Consider the following 17,963-nt stretch of genomic DNA (forward strand, 5'->3'; position numbering starts at 1 on the left):
GAAGGCCAGAATTTAAGGGGGAATGTCCTATGAGAATGTCCCCATAATAAGTAATAACCAATTGGAAGACTGAGGGTTCTAAGGTATGTTCTATATAGTAATATCATTATATTCCCCAAATTCCATCATGTATGTCAGTCTTGTGTAAACTGTGTTCTAGGTAAATGAGGGAGATTTCCAGCATCCAAAACCCACATCCTGATTACTTTATAAATGTTCTATGTCCAATATAATTTAAATTAAACATTTGTCTGTCCTCTTAATTGATTTATAACACGAATTTTACTTAAGTCAGGAAAAAGAAAAACTCTCTAGAAAATAAAAGTTTCATATTTATTAAATTTATATTTATAAAATTTCAGGCAAAAAACCTAATTTTATTTAAATCTGTTCTGTACAATTTATTCGTATTAAAAACAGATAATGCCCTATCAATTCATAGAGAAAGACCAACTGATATTATCAATTTAGTTTTCATATGAATCTTTTGACTATTGTAAAACAGCTCAGATAAGTTACAAAATTCTTCATCTGATACTATTTTATAAATTCTGTTTAATTATGTGAAGTTTTGAATTTCCTATATATATTTATTGAGAATTCAGGTGATAGCTAATGTTATAATAATTTTAAAGAAATCTCCAACAAATTCAGTTTTCATTTTAAATATTGCTATTTAAATTCAAGTGTTTTTTTTTTTAGCAAACAATCACACACATGAGCCTTACCTAATAAGTACTGTGTAAATTATGATCAAGTAATGTAAGTGTTCTTTTAGAAAATAATCACACATATGAGCCTTACCTAATAAGTACTGTGTAAATTATGATCAAGTAATGTAAGTGTTCTTTTAGAAAATAATCACACATATGAGCCTTACCTAATAAATACTGTGTAAATTATGATCAAGAAAATTATTTTTTGAAATTTACTTGATAAATTAAATCTATTAATTCCCCAAGGTGTTGTAAAACCAATTATGGCATTATCCGTCTCTCTCATTACCTAAACATAATGCTAGCTGCCTAAAGAGGTACTGCTAGAAACACAGAGTAAGTGTAAAGGTAGATCAAATAATATTGTAGAAAAAAACTGCAGAGAAACAGAGAAATCCTAAAACTGGAGGAACTTATTAAAAGTTATGAGACAGAGAACAAAACGAACCAGAGAAAAAGAAAGTGAGGGCTATATATAGCTTTACAATTGGCCACTTACCCGCCTCTGCAGCATGTGTAATGATTAATTCTGATTGAAGAACAAAGACTACTGGTTTGATGTGCTTAACTAGCTGAATTCCTAAGAGGAAAATGAACTGACAAGTAAAAAGAGACTGATGATTTTCATTTTGAATAATCTGAAGTATAACTAAATTTTGATAGGGGCAAAACTATTAAAAAGTGTATTTAATTTAACTTGAGTCTAATAATCATGTCTCCTGGCCCCTCCAAAAGACCAACACATGTTCACAAGTCTAAACGTAAAATTTCTTTTTTAAATTCACATTTTGGAGATTCTAATATTACAATGTGACTTGTAATTAATGTCAAAAGACATTCTGTAGCTACTAGGCGGGGGGTACATTGTGATTACAGACTGTTGTCATTCTGTGTATGTGACCAAACTTAGCCATTCAAATGGGTCAACTCACCTAATTGTCAACATTGTTGAATTATTTTTATTTGAGGCACGACGAGCAGTCTGACTTCATCCCCGATCCCTCTTTTAACTTAAAATGTCTCCGATTCTGTTCCACTGTCCTAATTTGGTCTTGAGATCTCTTACAGGAGAGTGGCTATAAACTCAAGCCCTACGTAGGCTGGACTCTAGATTTTGTCAATGTGCCTCTTGTGAGATACTTTTTTACCCTGGCAACTGCCTAATGCTTAAGTGTTGACCCATGACCAGGTGTCCCTCTCACAGGAAACTTGTTTATACTGGCAGAGACTTTTGTGGCTCCTGTATGACCTGTGTCAAGTTTATTCCTGCCAGGATAACCACTCTATAGGAGAGGCTTGACCAGGGATAAAGTTAGATCCAAGTGTGTCAGTCCAGTGAGACACGGAGGCATCAACGCAACAATAACGCCTAAAATAACAGAAGCAGTCTGTTACTCACAGGTCTACAAGAGAAGAGGAGTGCCAGCAAAGGCCAATAGGAAGATGGCAGGAGCAATGCACTCAGCCAGCAGGTGGGGAGCCAGAGTGATGGACCTATGGACCTGGGCCTTTATTGGGGGCTGGGGCATTCTCCAAGCAGATTTCCCGCAGAGAATTCTAACTGGTGGGTTTGAAGCAGGCAGATGTTAAGTCATGTTGGGTCATGCTGTGACTGATCATGATTACTGTGGCTTACCTTCACAGACCATGTGGGATGCAGGGTCAGCGGAGTAAGTCAAATAGTTTGTATCTGCATGTCCTGGAGGAGATGGTTACAAGGAAATAGCTGTATGTCAGACAGATATATGGATTAAGCACATTGGGCAACTGGGAGGAGGCAGAGAACTGGAAACTGTGTGAAGGGTGACTAAGTACTTCTTTTGGTATTAGAAAGTTAAACCAGTATTCAAAATGGATGGTAAGGCAAATTAAAATCATAGAAATCTGCTGTAGAACATAATTTTGTAAAATTCAGTATTGACACAAAAATTTTTGAGACATGCTAAACAATGTAAACTAAGGCAGTTGGAATTGCCAAAGCATTTGCACTACACCACAGGATTTTGAAGGTCAGAAGACACTATTGGGACTGAATAATGTATTTCATAAGGCCATCCATCATAGTTCAACATTAACCTGTGAAATCATTTAATTTCTAACAAGCATAACTCAGTGAAGAGAACAAAAACAGACTAAACCAACAGGACAAAAAACTCTAATTTAAAATAACTAGAACAGAATACCAAAATATTATGAAATCATTTAGATTTATTTGGTTTGCAAGTGACAAAAATCCTGTTTAAACCATAATCATTAGATAGCTTGCAAACTTGAGATTAGGTAAACGAGGGATACAACTCAACCATATATTTGAGCACTTGAGAGTTTCTGCTTCTTTGTCTCATTTTCTGCTTCTCTGAGCAACTAATTAATTCTTTTCTCTGTTTTACGCTGTTGTTCTTTACCCCTCAATCTATGTTTAGAAAAAATATGAATATGTATACCTTCATATTCTTTACACAGAGAGAAGGGAGAGTAGGGGGTTTCAACATTATTTTTGAAGTTTAAAATCCTCTTTGGCCCATCTTAAGATAAGTGCCCATCCCTAGACCAATCAAGTGTGAAGAAGAAAAGAGGACTGTGATTATTCTGGCTGGAGTCAGGTACCATCCTAAGACTAATCAACCATGGTAGTAGTAGGTACAAGAGCTAGAAGAATGAGTAGCCAGTTCCTAAAGTTTAAATGTATTCTGTATTTGTCATGTGCCTTAAAATCACGCATTTAACCTTAACGAAGCATGATAAAAAATGATTATTATGATTAGTATTATAGATTAGAGAAAGGAACACATCACTAGAATAAGCCCTGGAAGTTTAAAATTATTTAGCAAAGTTTTCACATTCTGAGTATGATAAGAATTAAAAACAAAGTTATATTGAGATACTAAGGAAAAAATGGCATGGAATTTTATGGATAAATGAATGCTATTTATTGTCTTACAGAACAAGATGCATAGAAAGCACATAATGCAACCTAACTCCAGAAATGATGCACAAGCTATAAAAACAAATTTGTGAATACAAAGTGGTGCTAAAAATATGTAAGAATATAGAATCTGCAAGAAGCAGGAATTCAGATTCATGCATAAAAGGAACATGCCATCATGGAAGCACAGTGGTCATTTGGTTGGTTACCATGCTCCTACAAGACCAGGAAAGGAACATTCTTCCTGGATGCTAGAATAGAAGCAACACTGACTTAGGGCAAGAGCTGACATTGCTATTAAGTGCCCTACATAGAAAGCTCAACAGTGATCATGAACTGGGCCAGAAATGAGATAAAATAACTTCATTTTTAAAAGTTATGCCAAATAAAATAAAATACTACAAAATATATTTATGAAAAATAAACATCATATATGTCATTTGTGATAAGTCCTCTTCATTCAGAATTTTAAAAATCTGTATAATTATTGATATAGTATATACCTTTTTATGTAACAGAGAAAGTTCTAAATAACCTTATAAAATAAATTTGAAAACACAAAGAGAAACTTTTCAGTGAAATTATGACTACAAAAAATTAGTCCAAGACAAATTGGGAATTTTACTAGAGTAACTATAACTAAACCACTGAAATATGTGTTAAATGGCCAACACCCTAAATGCCACAGATTGTTGGATTAATTATGACATACCTTGAAGAAACTAGTATTCTTAGAAAAAACAGCAGATAAGAATGAAGCTGAAAGTCAATGATATAATTTTGAAACAAGAAAGATCTCCTAAATAAAATAGTATACTCAGTGGGATGTTAATAATATTTTATAATCAAGTCAGTTAATTCCCAGGTAGCAAGTGTTTCTGCATGAAAACCAGTATTAGTGCAATTTACTATTAAGTTAATAGATTAATAGATTAAGATGGAAAATACATGTGATTATCTCTATAGATGGAAAAATCAATAAAATCCATTACCAATTCATTATTTTAAAGTCATAATTGTGAATTCAAAATAAAAGTGAACTTCCTTAACTCGACAAAGTAAACATCACACATAAAGAATGCCTTCTCTTTTCCCAATTATTTTTTTTTTTTTTTTTTTTTTTTTTTTTGAGACGGAGTCTCGCTCTGTCGCCCAGGCTGGAGTGCAGTGGCGCGATCTCGGCTCACTGCAAGCTCCGCCTCCCGGGTTCACGCCATTCTCCTGCCTCAGCCTCTCCAAGTAGCTGGGACTACAGGCGCCCGCCACCACGCCCGGCTAATTTTTTGTATTTTTAGTAGAGACAGGGTTTCACCGTGGTCTCGATCTCCTGACCTCGTGATCCGCCCGCCTCGGCCTCCCAAAGTGCTGGGATTACAAGCGTGAGCCACCGCGCCCGGCCTTTTCCCAATTATTGAGTTGTGTTTGTGTTACTAGCTGATGCAATGAGAAAAGAAAATGAAATAGAGATACAAAGATTTAAAAGGAAAACTTAGGACCCATAGCTTAGCAGTATAGTGTAGTAATTAAAATTAATCACTTTAGTGTGGAGCCAGATTGTCTGGTTTCAAACCTTTCTGTCATATACTTACTAGGTGACCTTGAGCCAATTACTTAACATCCTTTTGCATTTGATTTCTTATTTGTAAAACAGCAATAATTCTCCTAATACCTGCCTTGTAAGGCTGCTATGAGGATTGAAACAGCTCATTTACAGAAAGAGCCTAGAACAGCCCTTTATTGGTAAGTGTTATGTAAGTGCTTAATTTTATTTCTTAATATTTGCAGGCAATAAGAACAACGAACAAGGAAGAGCTAAGATTCAGTTGTCAAGTTTAACTAATCAGAGCTTTTGAAATATAATCAGATGTAAGTTCAAAAGATAATCGTCTCAAAAACCGACTTTGCTAAATTAAAAATAGGAAGAATCGAAATTCCTATTCACATATCCCAAAGTGCGTTTTCCCTCCACTGACCTATTCCCTCTGTGTTCTTCCCCTTTAGAGTATAGGCAATATCAATGGTCCAGTTGTTTGGGTCAACAAACTTGAAACTATTCTTGATTTCCTCCTTTCATATTCCACCATATTTAATTAACAAATACATAATCAAAGCACTTATTATTTTCATTGCTATCACTTGGATCCAGTATACTATACTGGATTAATATACTGAGTATAGCATAATTAATCACCAATATTATTCCATAGCCTCTTTATTAGTTTCTATCCTTGACTCTTTCTCTCTATTTTATTCTAACAAAACAGCAAGCTATTCTTTAAACAGAGAAATTATCTTAAGTGGCCTTTACCATCTCACCTCATTCAAAACAAAACCAAAAATCCTTAAAATTTCTAAGTTCTTATGTAATTTGGATGATGACTTCTGGTTTAACTTCATCTTTTATGTCTCTCCCATTCGTTCTGGCATACTAGAATATTGTAATTCTTCCAATGAGTCAAGCATTTTCCTTTCTCAAAGGCTTTACATTTGTCATTTCCTCTTTCTAGAAATGTTGTCCCTCAGATACATGCATAGATTACTTTCTCACTTCAGGTGAGAAATCAAATATCATTAGACTTCTTTCAACACCCTATAGAAAACCATAACCCCGAACTTCAACCAGGAAATTCTCTATGTACCCTATCCAGCTGTATTTTTCTTTATAACACTTAAAACCATATGACATGTTAGGCATTGACTTGATTGTTTATTTTCTGTGTCTTCTCATTAGACTAAGTTCTGTGAGTTAAGAATTCTTTTGTTTTGTTTCCTAGGGTTATAGCTTTAATATCTAAAATAATGTCTGACGCATATTAGGCAGTCAACAAATATTTGTTTAATAACTGAATAAATGAATAGATAAGTGAAATAAAAATATAAAAAGCCTTGCAGTCAGACAAAACAAAAATATATAAGATTGTTTTGAATAAAACTGTATGACTTTACTGCAAATTTAAAAGAGCTGCAAATTTGGAGAGGTATATCATGTTATTATATTGTAAATACTTTAAATCTCTCTAAATTAATGTATAAATTTAGTGTAAGCCCAATCAAAATTTCAAAGTGATTATTCATGGAAGCCAACATGTTGATTATAAAATTCATGTATAAAATTTTAATGTGCAATTCTAGAAAGGAAAAAATAGAAATAAAGATGGGAAATTATCATACCAAATCTCAAGACATATTGATATATATATAGTAATTTAAACAGTGTGATTTGGCAGAGCAAAAGACATATAGATCAAAATCCAGAAGGAGGTTCATGGACATGTGAGTATTTGTCTTTTTGCAGATGTTGCAACTTAAAAGGGGGCACACCAAGGATAGACTTGCCCATAAACAGTGCCGTGAAAATAAAATAAAATTCTAATCTCAAAACATACAAGCAAAAATTTCCAGGTGGCTCAAAAGCACATACTTAAAACAAGCTTAAAATTATTGCAGAAAATATTAAAGAGTATATATATATATATAAACTTGTAGTGGGAAAATCTGTTTAAGGCAAGAGAATTCATCAAGAAAAGTGTTGAGTTTTATTGCATCAAAGTTAAAATTTTCTTCAAATGTTCTTTATTTCAAGATACACTGTAACAAAGTTAAAATGCAAATGACAGAGTAAAAGAAAATATTTGCAACATTTCTAACAAAGTTCTATATAAAACCAAAAATATATTTAGCTACAAGTATCAATATAAACAAAGTATAATGATAGTTTTTATACTTAGCAGAAAAATGGTCCAAGAGTGTAGAGAGGCAGTCCACAGAATGGAAAATCAAAATGCTGATTAAACATATAAGTAAATGTGTGACAATCTGATTATCTTTGCCTGTACTCAGGAAAATGTCCTATCAGCAAGAAGAACAGAAATGGTAATAGCATGAGTTGGCAAGATTTGTGGAGAATTCATGTTTACAACAGGTGAATGGGTAAGTTGGTGCATCCAGTTTTGTGGGCAATTAAAATTTCTTAAAACCAAAAGTGGAAGATGCCAGTGACTCTGTTCACAAAAGCACTTATAGTCATGTTACACAAGAAAACACAGCTATGGAAATGTTGCTTATGAAAACAAAAATCAGAAAAGGACATAAATAGTCTTTCAATGTGTAGTTAGGAAATAGATATGTAAGTTGTGGTGTAAATAAATAGCAAGGAAACAGAGTAAACTAAATCTGCACACAACTTGGAGATTTTAAAAATATATTAAGTTAAAAGCATATATATGAATCTATATGCATGCTATATCTGCTATATCTGCATGACTTAAATTTTCCTTTAAAATGTCATCATGCAAAACAAAGGCATTTTATGTAGATGTAACATTTTATATTTTTTAAAAGCTTGGGTTTGTAAATATTTATGAATCAAAATAATAGTAGTAATTACCAGTTGGGCAAAGAACAGTAACATAGGTTTGTCCAAATTTAGTATTTTTTGTTATGACCTACATTTTTAAGCATTAAATTCATGAATTAAAAATTATACTCACATGCTTAAAATTAATTTTCAAATCAGTGATGTATGTGAGTTCATTAAAAAGACATATATCTCAATTTTTAATGTAGTGTTCCTCATTTTACCCCAAAAGTGTTATTAAATTAATGATGTGTTTTACTTAGAGTTAATGACTTTATAAATTTAATGAAATATGAGATTTTTTGCTTCTAAATAGTGCAAAATGGGAGGCATTATATCAGAGACCTCTAAAGAAAAACTGAATCAACCAAGTATTTGTGGATCAAGATTTCTAAATATTCAGTCACCAGTGTATATGCTCATGTTACTGCCTTTGGAAAGGTTGGCTTTAAAGTCAGTATGCAAACATAACATATTGTTCACATTTACTCCTGAAAAAATCCTTCTAAGAGCAATATATTGGAAATACAATTCTCACCATAAGCCCATGCTGCATTATTTTTTCCCAGTGCTAAAAGAAAGAGCTCCTTCTTTTTTCTTTTTTTCTCTTTCTTTCCCTCCCTTCCTTCTTTTCTCGCTTTCACTCTTTTTCTTTTCCTATTAGGCATAAAAGACTTGCTAAAAAAGGAAAAAAAAATACTCCTTATTCATTTAAATACTGGAATTTTGCTCATTCCATTTAGATGTTTGTACTGAGAGGGTCAGGAAGAAGAAACCACAAATTCAAATCTTTGATCTCATGTTTACTCTGGAGAATGAATTTACTGAGTAAAATCAATTTATTTAAGTTACTATTTATTATTTTGTTTTATTTTTCTTTGTTATTGGGTTGATTTCTCAGATAAAGATGTATTTGCTGAAGCCAAATGCACTTAGGACAGGAAATTGTTGACCCCAGACATTAAGAAAAATAAAGAATGAGGCCCTAATCACTGTCTTCGAGAAGCTTATCACTTAATTGAGAAGGAAATACACCTACACAGCTTGGGAAAGCAATAATTGGCACAAAAATATTAGTTGTTGATTCTTTTACCACTTCTTTAGAGCTCAAACCTCTTGCATTCTGTTAGGAGATGAAAATAGCAGCAAAAAGAGCAGTGATGGCATAGTTTTCACAATCTTAAAGAGTACCTCAATTTTTTTTCAGGCCTGAGTTCCTTCCAGAAGCTATGTTACCTACACATGGGTAGGCAATGTGGAATCATTAACATTTAGTTTCTTTACCGTAAAGTAGGCGGCATGAGTAGGAGAGGCATTATATCTTCAGTATCCAAGAAATGATCAACAAATAGACTCAGTGTGATTCCTTTTATTTATATCTCAAGTTTGTCCTCCCATGATCCTTGTTTTGTTTCATGCAAAGCTCTCTACCAAATTTCTCCCTTGACTTTTCCTAAGGTGAACTATGCGTTCCATGTGTTATGTTCCTAAGTATAGTTTATTTCAATTATGTAGGACTTTTATCATGAACATGAAGAACCCCTCTCCAGGACAACTTGGACCACTCTATTCAATTAAATTTTAGTCCACCTTCTATTTTAATGGTTCTTGGTTCAACGTAGTCCTGTGGTCACAAGAAAGTAAACATTTTGCAGCATCTTTGTTTCATCAGTATCGTCACATATATTATAACCAAGTCAGCATTCTTGAATCCAGTCCTTTTGCAAATTGTCTTTGTACTTCTCCCATAAAGGATATGCCCAAGTATACATAATTATGCAATTATAATTTTGCAAACTCTTCTACCAAGTATCTCTTAGGTATTTATTGTAAAACCTAATACATCTCCCTCAACTTACATGCATCCTCTTCTGATCAAAGAAACTCAGCACTCCCGACCTGACAGTTAGTTTCCTAATTCTTGGCTACCTACAAGAAGAAGCTCATTAGGCATTTCCTCATACCTTTGCTTCATATAACTCCTGCACTTAATACTTATCAGCAATCCCAATTATACGAGAACACATACAAGCATTTTATTCAACTTTAATCATGTCCTTCTTAAGTGCTCACCATAACATGGGTCATAATGAGCAGTGTAGTGGATTTATCAATGTAGAGTATCTTTCATCAATAACAGAAGAAACACTGCACTAGCATAGGTGTAGGATATGTTTTGTTTCCGTGCCCTTTTCAATGGCATTACTTAGATGTGTGTCATTCAAGCTGGTGAAATTCAGGAGTGAGGTGATATTACTGTATCAACTTGTTAGCTGTGAGATTTCAGCTAGCTAGAAGTGCAATGGATTTGGATATGTAGAGGGAGAGGAAATATATTCTAGACACAAAAGATAAGATGAGTAAAGAGAGCAAAGACATAGCTAAGAACCAGCATCAGCGCCCACACTCCACCGCTCTCCTATTAGCCAGGAGGAACATATTTGCTCCTAAATAAGGGAGTTTTCTATATTCCACTAGATGACATGGTTCCAAAAACTGTCTTTTCTTTTCTGAATCACCAAAATTTTTATTCTTTTTAGTATAATTCACATTACATACAAACATTCTCTTATGTCTTTAACGTTAAACAACAACAAAAACAACTACAACCCACCCCAGCTGTTATTTCTACCATCAGTTATCACTCTAGTGTTCCCTCCTTTCTATGCCCCTTAAGACAAAGTTTCTTGAGCCAAGCACAGTAGTTCACATCTGTAATCTCAGTGATTTGGGAGGCTGAGGAGAGAGGATGGTGCAAACGATATAAAAGGCTTGCTAAAAAAAGAAAAAAAGGAAAAGAAATCACTCCTTATTCATTTAAGCACTGAAATCTTGTTCATTTCATTTAGATGTTCATATTCTGAGAGGGATAGGAAAAAGAAACCACAAATTCAAATTTTTTATCTCACGTTTACTCTGGAGCATGGGTTTACTGAGTGAAATAAATTCACTTAAATTACTATTTTTCATTTTGTTTTATGTTCATTTGTTATATTGTTGATTTTTTTCAGGTCAAGTAAAGATGTACTTGAGAGATCAAAGACACAGCCAAGAACCAGCCTGAGTGCCCACACTCCACTGCTCTCCTATTAGCCAGGATGAATTCCTGTGCTCCTAAATAAGGGAGTGTTTTATATTGTTAGAGAGCATGGCTCCAAAACCTGTCTTCTATTTTCTGAATTACCAACTTTTTAATTATTATTAACCCTTGACACATGGCCAGGAGTCTGAAGACAGTTTGGGCATCACAGTGAGACCCTGTCTCTAAAAATATAAAAATAAAAATATTACCAACTAGCTGGGCCATGGTGGTATGTGAATGTAAACCCAGCTACTCAGTAGTCTGAAAAGGTTGAGGGTACAGTGTATCATAATTGTACCACTGCACTCTAGTCTAGATGACAGAGTGAGACTCTAACTCAAGAAAAAAAAAAAGACAAAGTTTCTTGAAAATTGCATGTATTGTCTGATACCAATATCTCCCATTCTTTCTTGAACCCACATTTTCCCCATCATGACTCCAGTAAAGTAGTTCTTGTTAGGGTTGCCAGGGACCATTGCATTGTTTATTCCAATGACAGCTCTCAGTCCACATCTCACTTGACCCTTCAGCAATAGCTGACATAATCAATTTACCTCCTTCAAACACTTACTTTATCTGCTCCAATGACTCTTGTGCTAATCCTGTGCTTAGTTTCCCCCATTATCATTCCTTTTTTTTGTTTTGTTTTTTGTTTTGTTTTGTTTTGTTTTCTGTTATCTTCTGTGTTACACAAAATCCAAATCTCTGTAGGTTGTCTTTCCTGGGCACCTGACTTTCAGCTTAGTTCAGCCAATTGGAGATCCTGGTTTGAGACCAGAAGCTAGGAGCAAAGGAGAAGTCAGGATATTATTCCCTATCTCCCTTTCCTTCTGGTGTTAAACTTGGCATTGACTCTAACACTTACGTGACTCCAAGTAGGTAGGAAATAACAGGTACTTAGAGTTTTCAGTGTTCCTATGAAAAGTCTTAATTTCTGAGACATAGAAAAAAATGGAATATAAAGACTTATAATACTTGCTTTCATGTCTCTCTGAAACATTTTACTCTTGTTATACCATGAGAATTAGATTTATAACCATTAGTCTAGCTACATGCTCTGATTTCAGAGGGCCAAAGGGGCCCAGATGAGGTCTGTAGGTTAAGCCCTAAGGTGCCAAGAATACTGAAGCATTTTCTCCCAAGGTATTTACATTTCAGATGGTATAAAGCCCAGAGGTTGAAGAAATCTCTAGGTCATAAATGCCAGAGACACCCAGAGTTTATCTGACTCTTGGAAAGATATTAATACATTTATATTCCAAAAGGTTAAGGTAAGAACTCAGAATGTTTTTCATAGTGTGTCAAAGGAGAAAAGTTGTTTCTTGCCCCTTTCATTTCAGAAGAGAATGAGGAAAGCCGTCTATCTCCTATATAAAAATGGAAAAAACACATCATTTTACATTTCTTGTCTATGATACACAGTTTATATGAAGAAGACATTTGGCTTGGATTCATTACACTGCTCTAGGGGTAAGACTTGGGGTGTGAAGAAACAAGTGGTCATTATTTGCTTTATTTGTGAATAATGATAATCTGCCTCAGCTCAGGAACACTCCATGTTTGCATCCAAGTTAAAATTAATGAAGAGAAACATTACAAACTCAACAGTCACCTAATAGATGGGACCTCCATGATTCCAAATTCCACCAGCTGGCCCTAAGCTCTAACTACCTAGAATGTTGCCCTCTCCCTTTCTCATTCCAGGCTAGGGATGGTTTAGCATGTTTCTGATTCTAATCTCATCTCCTGGATGGTCATTTAACAAATTTTATCACCTGCATGGCCACTTGCTATGTTAAATTAATCTCTTTTAAATATTCTTTTCTATGCTTGACTCTTGAATGATACAGCATATCCCTTTCTGATATTAATTTTACTCCTATAATTCCTCCTGTCTTCTTTTATAGTTATTCTGAAGGTCACCAGATATGGTTGTGTCAGATATGATCTGCACAATTCTAGTGGGTGCCATTTACATCATAGTCTATTTGCCCAAGTTCTAAATGCCAGAGTACTCTAGCGATCAGGGCATGAATATCATACATCCTTGATGACATGATCTACTGTATTGTTTTTCAAATTAATTTATATGCCTATGACACAAAAATTATATCTCCTAACAACTTCAGATTTATATGCTATTACTCTCCCCTTGCTAATGTCATCCCAGCCATACCACTCTTTTCATGATTAATTGAAAATATCTGATACACTCCTGAACTGGCTGTTCCCTTTGCATGGTTTGTTCTTCTCTATGATCTTGTATCATCAATCAGTATCTATGAAATTGTAGTGGGCTAATTTGTTAGCTAGCAAGTGGGACAAAATCTCAAACCCTTCATAGCTCTTGATAGTTTTGGTAATAAGAAGGGGATGCTGACAGAGACATGGCTTTCTGGGAGAGAAAGGATGAAGGTCCCAAAGAGCCAGGTTAGAGTGTATGAAAAGGTTCCCCAGGATCTGGTAGTAAAGGCTCTAATTGAAATGTCAAAGAGAATTAGTTAACCCCACTATACTACCAGTTGTTTGTATGCTGAGCAACAAGAGGTAGGATTTTAAAAAATGTGTTCAAATGATGTTTGAATGTTGCTTACTCTCCTCTATGTAAGAGGAGGAAGGGATGTTATTGAGGCAATGGGTCAGTAAGTCTTGTGGTCTCAGCCAAAAGGCAATGTAGCTGCTGCTGCTGAGTCAATAGTTCCCCAACACTGGAAAAAAATATTGTCAGCAATAAGAAGACTGAGTTTTGGATGGACTGAAAACATTAGAATTGTGTTTGATTGAGCCATGCAGATAGCTACCCAAACCCCAAAGTAAATGCCTAACCTTGTGTATATACTGGCATGAAGCTATTGCTACTTTCCATGGCTTGTGATTCCTAATTTTTCCTCTCCCCAACCTCAGCTATTTTAAGAATAAAACATTTTGGCATAACACCAAAGTATTCCAATCCCCAAGGGGAACCCATGCCCACAGACATACAACTGAATGCCCTGGGGTATACTGGGGAGAAAGAGAATCTAAATTTGGGCATCTGCTGTATATAAATATCCAGGTCACCACCCTACCTGCTAACAGGAGTAAAAGAGTGCCTGAATTCAACAAGTGGGTTTAGGCAAGATGCACAGTGGGGAAGGGAAACTATCACAACCTGGTGTGTCTCCCTTGGGGTTGATTAAATGTAATATTATTGTCATTTCCACTGATTAATGCATGTTTGGTGTTGATGTTGTACATGCCTATACTGTGAATGTTTATAAATACTAGACTGTACTACTGCACCTAGAAAGAGCAACATATAGAAAAGTGCTAATTCCAGCCAGGCACGGTGGTTCACGCCTGTAATCCCAGCACTTTGAGAGGCCGAGGAGGGCAGATCACAATGTCAGGAGTACAAGACCAGCCTGATGAATATGGTGAAACCCCGTCTCTACTAAAAATACAAAAATTAGCTGGTCGAGGTGGCACGTGCCTGTAGTCCCAGCTACTTGGAAGGCTGAGGTAGGAGAATCGCTTGAACCCCGGAGGCAGATGTTGCAGAGAGCCAAGATCACACCACTGCACTCCAGCCTGGGCGACAGAGTGAGACTCCATCTCCAAAAAATATAATAATAATAATAAAAAAGAAAAGTGTTAATACCTTTGAGACTTCATACCCTAAAATATTTCTGAGCAAAAAAAATCTCGATGACTAATGAAGTTGCCAATTAGAGCCTTTGTTAAAAAGAGTCAGCTTTTATCCAGTGCTTTGGGTATTACATTGAAAAAATCATTGCAATGATTTATTAAGCTATGTTTTCTTCCAGGAGTTTTACCATTTCAGATATTACATTATGAATCTTTAGTCCATTTTTAGTTTATTTTAGTGCATGGTTTAAGTAAGGATCCAATATTATTCTTTTGCATGTGAATATACACTTTTCCCAGCACCATTTATTGAAAGAAGTGTTCTTTTTTTTTTTCCCCAAGTTTGCTTTGAATGTGTGAAGTCTCTCATAGTTCCATATGAACTTCAGAATGTTTTTCTTCTATACCTATTAAAAATGCTGCAAGGGACTGAACATTTGTGTCTCACCAAAATTTAAACGTTGAAGTCAAATTCCCAATGTGTAATGGTATGTAAAGTTGGGTCTTTTGGGAGATAATTAGGAATGAGGGATTAGTGCCCCTGTGAGAAGAGGCCAGATAGCTAGTTCTTTATTTCTACAGTGTTAGGATAAAACAAGAAGTCAAGAGACTGGTACTCAGAAAAGTACCCCCAGCAGAACCGGGCCATATTGTTAACCCTGATCTTAGATTTCTAACCTCCAGAATTGTAAGATATAAATACTGTTGTTTAAGCCACCTAGACTGTGGCAATTTGTTATAGCAGCCCATGATAAGACAAATGTCAATGGAATTTTGATAGAGATTGCATTGAATTTGTAGATTGCTTTGGGGAGTAAGGGCATTTTAATAATATCAAGTCTTCCAACTCATGGGCACTGATGTTTTATTTGTCTATTTAATTTCTTTTATCAAGAATTCATAGTTTTCAGTGTACACACTTTTTACTTCCTTGGTTAAGATTATTTCTAAGTATTTGATCCTTGATGTTACTGTAAAAGAGATTTTTTCTTTTTTTTTTTTTTTTTTAGATGGAGTTGTACTCCTATTGCCCAGGCTGGAGTGCAATGGTGAGATCTTGGCTCACTGCAACCTCTGCCTCCCGGATTCAAACAATTCTCCTGCCTCAGCCTTCCTGAGTAGCTGGGATTACAGGCATGCACCACCATGCCCGGCTAATTTTGTATTTTTAGTAGAGATGGGGTTTCTCCATGTTGGTCAGGCTGGTCTCAAACTCCCGACTTCGGGTGATCTTCCCGCCTCGGCCTCTCAAAATGCTGGGATTACAGGCATGAGCCACTGCACCTGGCCAAGATTTTTTTCTTAATATCCTTTTCAGATAGTTCATTGTTATTGTATAGAAATACAACTGATTTTTGTGTGTTGATTTAGTTTCTTGCAACTTTATTGAATTTATTAGTTCTAGCAATTTTTTTAATGTGAATTCTTTAGGGTTAGCAACATATAACCTTCTGATTTAGATGGCTTTTATTTCTTTTCTTGCCAGTTTAGCTATGACTAAAACATACAGTATTATGTTTAATAGAAATGGAAATGGCCAGAGTAGGTATTTTTGCATTGTTCCTGATCTTAGAGGAAAAAAAGGTTTTTGTTTGTTTGTTTGTTTTTTACCTTTGAGTATAATGTCACTGCAGGCTTTTTTCATATATGCCCTTCATTTCATAAAGAAGGTAAATTCTCTCTATACTTAGTTTGTTAACAGTTTTTATCATAAGAGTGTCAGATTTTGCCAAATGCTTTTCCTGCATCTATGGAGATGATTATGTGATTTTTTTCCTTCATTATACTGGTGTTATATCAAATCAATTGATTTGTGTATGTCAAACCATCCTTGAATCCCAGGGATAAATTTCATTTGATTATGGTAAATAATCCTTTAATGTACTATCGAATTTTGTTTCTACTTCGTTTCTAAAGAATAGTTTTGCTGGGTATACTCTTCCAGTCTACAGCTTTTTTTTTTTTTCTTTCAGCCCTTTGAATATATCATTTCTCTCTCCATTGACCTGCAATGTTTCTGTTGATAAATTCACTGAAGACTTACAGAGTTTCCCTTGTATGTGACAAGCTATTTTTATCTTGATGCTTTCATATTCTTTTTCTTTGACTTTTAACTATTTGATTATAATTTGTCTTTATGTAGACTTCATATAAATCTGTAGATTCATATTACTTGAGGCCTTCTGAGTGTTATAAATCTAGATGTCCATGTCTCTCTTTAGATTTGGAAAATTCATCCATTATTTCTTTAAACATATTTTCTTTTCCTTTCTCTTCCTCTTTTCCTTATGGGACTCCCATAATGTATATGTTTGTTCATTTGATAGTGTTCTATAATCCACTCAGGGTTCCTGCACACTTTCTTTGTTTTTTCCTTTTTTTGCTTCTCTGACAAGATAATTTCAAATGAGGTGCCTTTGAGTTTGCCAATTCTTCCTTCTGCTTGATCAAGTCTGAAGTTGAGGCCCTCTAGTGAATTATTAATTTCAGTTCTTATATTCTTTAGCTCTAGAATTTCTATGTACTTTTTTATAGTTACTACTTTATTTCATGTATAACTTTTATCATTTGTAATTGTTGTTGTCTGTGTTTCTTGTATCTTCCTGAGATTCTTTAAAATGATTATTTTAAATTCTGTCAGGCAATTTATAGATCTCCATTGTTTTAGTTCACTCTTTTGATTGTGTTATGTTTTTCTGATTCTTTTTTTTTCTTTGTAGCTTGCATTGGTATCTGTGCAATAGCCACTTCCCAGTTTTTCAAACTGACTTTGACTGAGATAAGTCTTAACCAATGAGCCTGGCTAGAGATTCTAGATTCTTGTTCCTAGCTGCCTCGTGTATCCAGTCTTTCTTTTGTTTTGGATTTTTGTTTTTCCCAAAAGTCTAAAATTTGGACCTCCCTTTGATGTTGATTATTATCATCCCCTCAGTGTGCTATGTGAGGTCACACAGAAACCATCCCGTCAAATGGCACTCTGAACAGGCAGGGATGTTGAAGCCACATTCCACTTCTTTCTACTCTCTGGAGGAGAAGTCTCAATTATATCTTCTCCATATTTCTCAGAGTCAGGCCAAGCCATGGAAGATGTCCATTCTTTTTAACTTTGTTTCTAGCTGTCTCAAGTATCCATACTACACTTTATTCTGGTCCAATTTTGAATTAAATTGAGTCTTAAGAAGCAAATTCTAATTTACACAGTGATAAGATGTAACTGAAAGTCAATAGCTAAAGGGAAAACTGTTAATTGAGATA

This window comes from Nomascus leucogenys, chromosome 7b (assembly GCF_006542625.1).
Source record: "Nomascus leucogenys isolate Asia chromosome 7b, Asia_NLE_v1, whole genome shotgun sequence".
Classification (NCBI taxonomy): domain Eukaryota; kingdom Metazoa; phylum Chordata; class Mammalia; order Primates; family Hylobatidae; genus Nomascus; species Nomascus leucogenys.